Raw genomic sequence first — 6,445 nt, forward strand, 5'->3', positions numbered from 1 at the left:
TATTCGTGTTTAGTGTGTAGCAAAGGAACATCGAAATCTTACATGGGAACATTGTGGCTTTCCCTTCCTACTAATCACACATGGCCCTGTCGAATCGAAAATGTATTCACACTGCGCACGATGTGTTTGCGCATGTACCTTGTTTTCTCCGCCTTTATAAACGCCTCTGTTTTCACAAAATAGCCAGTCGCAAGTTCTGCGCTTTGTTTGTGCGTCTTTGTGCCTCTTGTTGTCTCGTCGGCTTCGCGCATTTTTTTGGTATTGGTATGAATCTGCCATTGTATCAAGAGTGTTGAGAACGAGGACGACGAAGGCCACGCTTAACTACGCATCATTTCTGGTTATGCAGGGAAAGTGGCTACCCTTTGAAGCCCTGACTTTTTACACCCGTGCCAAGGCATCCCAGTCTGGCCTCTCCAGTGGGGTTGTACACCACAGCACACAGCTCCATGCGATACATCGTGGAGCGCGCCATCGGCGTGTTGAAGAGCCGCTTCCGGTGCCTGCAAAGGTACTAGACGCTCTACTACGAGCCGGAGCCAGCGGTCTTCATAATTGGAGCATGTGCTGCGCTGCACAACCTCTGTTTGGATGACCCCTTGCCAGAAGAAGAGGACGTGGATGCCACTGACCCCAACGACAACGGTCCACCTCCGGCTGCAGTGTATACGCAAGGCGCTGCAAGCCGCATTACCTACCTGTGGGGTTGAGCCGTGCGCAACGGTATTGTTGACCTTTTTTGAAGAACCCGTCTCTAGTGGTTTACATATCTGCGCACGGTGCGTCTTCAGTTGCGGTGGCAACTCCAGCGTCGCCAGCACTGAGGCCATCGACACCACCTCACAGGGTAGCTGGCCAAGGTGTTCCTTTGTGCAACACAGCAGCCACGGTTACTGTTGGCAACGTCATCGCCTCGCGTCAGTGTACAGTGTACACTTGTGTGCGAGGAACTCTGCATTGTGGCTTTGCCCTTAGCCGCAGCCCGCGAAGTGGCGACTTTTATTTATTTTTTCCTGTGTGTGCCTGCAAGCTGCCAGTGGCAAAGAAGCAAGTGTGCACACCAGCTGCCACCCGCTGACCCTGTGCTGACCAGTACACCTCCAAGCTCACCGGTGAGCTTCTCCCACATTCACTGTGCAGTTTCCTTCCTGATTTGAAACTGACATCGAAACAGCTCGTCCGGCAAGTCAAACCCATCTTTGTGCACCCTCCTACGCTGTTGCTGTCGTCAAAGCACCTGCCTCTCTTTCTCCTCTGTCTGTGCGTGCGTGCGTGCGTGCGTGCGCGTGCGCGCGTGTGTGTGTGTGTGTGTGTGTGTGTGTGTGTGTGTGTGCGTGCGCGTGCGTGTGTGTGCGTGTGTGTGTGTGTGTGTGTGTGTGTGTGTGTGTGTGTGTGTGTGTGTGTGTGTGTGTGTGTGTGTGTGTGTGTGTGTGTGTGTGTGTGTGCGCGCGCGTGTGTGTGTGTGTGTGTGTGTGTGTGTGTGCGTGTGTGTGTGTGCGCGCGCGCGCGCGCGCGTGAGCCTAAATGGAACAACAAAAAGTGTACTGTTAAAAGGCACCGAATGCTTGTGATGCTTATTGAAATGAGGAACTCCCACTGAAGCAATTTTTTGCACGACATGCATTCAAGGGTTGAAATGATTTCGATGGACATAATGTAGTGCAAGAGATGTGTACAGGTGCTCTTTGTTGGTATTTGAGTTAAATTTGAAAGGTGTGCTTTCACCCTGTAATTTAGGAATAAATAAAAAACAGTCCTCACAGTAGCACACAACCAAAGAGGCCTACACACCTCCCCGCGCATCCCCTTACTCGATGACGCTCGTGGGCAAACTGGGCGAGTTTGAAGGATTGCCGTTATGCCCACTGATGTCATCACGGTAGGGGATGAGCGGTGAGGTGCGTTGTCCTCTTTGGTTGTGTGCTACTGTGAGGAATATTTTTTTAAGGATTCCTAAATTACAGGGTGCAAGCACACCTTTCAAGTTAATCTCAAACAACAACAAAGAGCACCTGTACACATCTCTTGCACTACAATCTGCCCAGACAGCTCATTCCAGGGTCCCTTTCAGCATGCACCTTTTTTGTGAGCACCATCTAACAGAAGTGTTCTTATTCGAACAGGCAGGTGCAAAATGCACTGCTTGCAATACCATGAACAATAAATAAAATCTTCACGAGTGGTGCACAAATTGCAACGCACAAAGATGATAAACAAGGATGACAAGACCAGCGGCCTACGTGTTACCACAGATTCTTCGTGAGGTATGCAAACAGAAAACGCACTTCGGTACATGTCTTAAACCATGCTCAATAAGTATGTAATACATTTCGCTTGACTAGAAAATGTTTATCACCCACAAAATGCATGGATATCAATACGACGATGTGTGATGAAGTTCCGCTCAATGGCAAACAAATCCTAGCCGTTCCGACAAGAATGACGCACCAATTAATGCATCATGAATATGGCAAGTTGCAGTGTCAGAATGACTATAACAGAAATTTCTCATTCATCATCATCAACAGCCTCACTACGCCCACTACAGGGCAAAGGCGTCATCCATGTCTCTCTAATTATCCCGCTCCTTTGCCAGCTGCGCCCACAGTGTGCCCGCAAACTTCTTAATCTCATGCGCCCGCCTAACTTTGTGCCGCCCCCCTGCTACGCTTGCCTTCTCTTGGAATCCAATCCGTTACCCTTAAGGAGCAGCGGTTATCTTGCCTTCCAATTACATGCCCTGCCAAAGGGATATTGGTAATCTGCTATTCATGATGAAATGAACGGCTGCGCAAATCGGGACATAGACAAGAAAGAGACACCGCATGCGCACCACATGCGCATGTGGTGTCTCTTTCTTGTCTGCGCCCTGATTTTCGCAGCCGTTCATTACATCATACTCCAACACGCCCCTCAGGCCGTTTTTCTGCTATTCATGATCTGAGAGAACCTGCCATATGCGCTCCACCCCATTCTTATCCTTCTAGGTAATTCCCTCTCATGATCCGGATGAGACGTCACTACCTGCCCTAAGTATTCCTTTAGCACATCCAGCACCTCGCTGCCGATTGTGAACGGCCGTTTCCTTGCTATACTGTTGAACATCACTTTGGCTTGCTGCTTGTTAATTTTTAGACCCACCGTTCTGCTCTGCCTGTCTAACTCGTTCATCACCTGAGTGACACAGCAAGGCAATGTCACAGCGAATCGCAGGTTACTGAGGTATTCTCCGTTAGCTCTTATCCCCAACTGTTCCAAATTCAGGCCCCGGAACACCTCGGTAAACAGGCGGTGAATAGCATTGGCGAGATCGTGTCTCCTTGCCTGACGCCCTTCAATATTGGAATTTTATTGCTGACTTCATGGAGGACTATGTTAGCTGTGCAGTTGCTATATATATCTTCCAGTATTACGGCATAAGGCTCTTCTACACCCTGATTCCGCAATGCCTGTATGACTGCTGAGGTTTCCAGTGAGTCAAATGCTTCCTCATAACCAATGAAGGCTATATATAGGGGGTTGGTTATATCCTGCGCATTTCTCTATCATCTGTTTGATAGTGTGGATATGATCTATTGTGGAATATCCTTCACGAAAGCATGCCTGATAATTTGGTTGATTGTTGCCCCGATTCTATTAGAGATTACCTTTGTAAACACCTTGTAGGCAACGGACAGTAAGTTGATCGGCCTGTAGTTTTTCTAGTCCTTGGCGTCTCATTTCTTATGAATTGAGATAATGTTTGCGTTCTTCCAAGCTTCTGGTACGGTCGAGGTCATAAGGCATTGCGTATAGAGGGTGGCTACTTTTTCTAGCACAATCTTCCCTCCGTGCTTCAAGACAACTGCTGTTACCTACTCCTCACCAGCTGCTTTTCCCGTTTGAATTATTCCTAAGGCTTTTTTTTATTTCCTTTTTCGTTGCGGACAGGATGACGCATTGCTGTGCTCTACAGCTTCTCTCATTAACGTTCTAATTACTGTTGTTTTATTCATATTGCTAATGACATTGCCCTCCTTGTTTCTTAATGCATACATCTGGTTTTTACCTATGCCTCGTTTCCTTTTCACCGCTTTTAGGCAACCTGCGTTTTTTGGAGCATGCTCTACTATATCCATATTAAACTTCGTGTCGGCTACCTTTCACTTCTTTAGTAACTTTGATAGCTGTGCCAGTTCTATTCCGTCCTTAGATTTAGACGTTTTCATGCTTTTACAGTTTCTTAATCAGATTTCGCGCCTGCTGAGATAGCTTGCCGGTTTTCTGTCGAGCCATCCTGCCGCCTACTTCTACTACGCACTCCACAATGATAGAGGTGAGGTTGTCGTTCATTGTTGCAGTAGTGAAGCCGTCTTCTTTGTACATGTACTGAGAAGGGTAACTATCACAGATATAACAAGGGGACAGCATGTGAGTAGAGGTTACCACTCCTAACCAAATTGTGCCATCAGCGTGGTGAACATTGTAATATGTACCACGTCATACTGCATGTTATGGACACTACATGGACAGCCCCGTCGTGGAACATTAGTGGTTGAAGTGCTCTGCTACTGATCTGGAGCAGGTTAACTGTCAGCCATGGCGGTCGCATTGTGATGGACAAACAGTGAGTGCGTGCAGCGCAATGTGTAGACACGTTCAAGAACCCTGTGGTATAAATTAATTCGGAGCCCTCTACAACAGTGTCTATACAAGCACGTGTGTCACTTCGGGTCGTTAAAGCACACAATTAACTGAATGTGCGAAGGAGGAAAATTAATGAACATATAAAAAACCAAACACTGACTATATATTGCATACCTTGTGTCTTGCAGAAGGTAAAGATTTAACATCTGAAAAACGAAATCAAAGTAAATAGCTCATATCACAGACCTTGTGCTTCTTGCAAAAGGTTGCAAGGTAACATCACAAAAATTGGGAAACACACTGCAGATTGCTTTTCTGTGGGAATGCGAAAGCACGTGTGTATGACACCACCTGGAACGCTGTACGAGAAATGGTTGGCCGCAATTTTGACATGAATTTAGCAGGAAAAGTGGCGCCATATTGAGCTCAGCCACTGGGGGGTGTATAAGGCGAGTGTCATGTATATGACTGACTGGAAAGGTGGTCCTCAGCATGTTGCGTGCGGCATGCGACCACTTGATGACGACGTATTTATCTTGACATGACTGGGATTTTGTATACCGTCTGCGAGTACGCATACATGCCGTCAAGATTTCTCGTAATGGGACTAGCGATGCTTTCACATTGAAACACGAAACCAAAGTGAACAACAAATATTGCACTACCTCTACACTTCACAGAAGTTAAAAAGTACAAAAGAAAAAAAAACATTCGTACATAGGCCTCCAGCAGCTAGCAGGAATGAAAAAAAAAAGAAAAACAAGCAGAACACAAAGAAAATCAGTCATATGTACATTTTCTGCATCGTGCAGAAAACAGGAAAAAAAGAAATGCATGACTGTTTTGCACATCCCAGAGAAGAAAAAAATGTACAAACACTTCCTGCACATCGCAGAAGAAAAAATAGTAATTTATGTACACTTCCTGCATCGTGCAGAAAACAGCAAAAAACAAATGCATGACTGTTGTGCAACTGGCAGGGAATTAAAATAAATATTCCGGGCCTTGCAGAAGAAAAAAATAAAAAAATACATAACTTCTGCACCTGGCAGGGAATTTAAAAAATATTCCTGGCCTTGCAGAAGCAAAACGAAAACAAATTTTGCATAACATCTGCACCTGGCAAGTAATTAAAAAAATTATGCACCTTGCAGAGGGAAAAAAGAGAAAAACAGGTAAAAAAAGAAAACAAAAAGCCCCACCGAACAAGTTACTGCAGTGGTTTTACCTGGTTCTGCAGGATAAGCGTGATCAAAGCCACCGCAAGCACCACTTGTTCGCTGAGGCGCACGCGGCGCTTGCTGCCTCTGCTGTCTGTGCCATCCGTGCTCCAGTTTCTCTCACGGTACCAGTGAGGTCCAGCACTGCCGCCGTGAGGCTGCGGAGTTGTCCTGCTGTCTCGCTTTGGTGCTGCACATAAAAGGAGCTTCATTTGCACACTTCACAGTTATAGAGGGCTCGTTTCACATTAAAGATGACGTACTGAAATATGGACTATGTCCCTCAACAAGCTGTCATATAGAGGTCAGGCAGATGTTTCGAACTGTGAATGTAGATACAACATGCAGCATGCAGCTGCTTCTCCTTCACTAAATGTGGTGGGTGCTGTCTGCACATACCTCCAGGAGGCGTGTGTGAAACGCTGCATCCTGCGCATTTCGAGCTTCCAGCAGGTCATTGGGCCGCCGGGTCTCCACCAGCAGCTGGCGCACCTCATCCGCCCGCGTGCTCCTGTGCTGCTGAGTGGGACGGCCCGGCACAACCGCTTACTGCTCCTCTGTAGCAGTCAGAGGGAAAAGTGACTGAATGTACACTTGTC

This window comes from Amblyomma americanum, chromosome 1 (genome assembly GCF_052857255.1).
Source record: "Amblyomma americanum isolate KBUSLIRL-KWMA chromosome 1, ASM5285725v1, whole genome shotgun sequence".
NCBI classification, from domain to species: domain Eukaryota; kingdom Metazoa; phylum Arthropoda; class Arachnida; order Ixodida; family Ixodidae; genus Amblyomma; species Amblyomma americanum.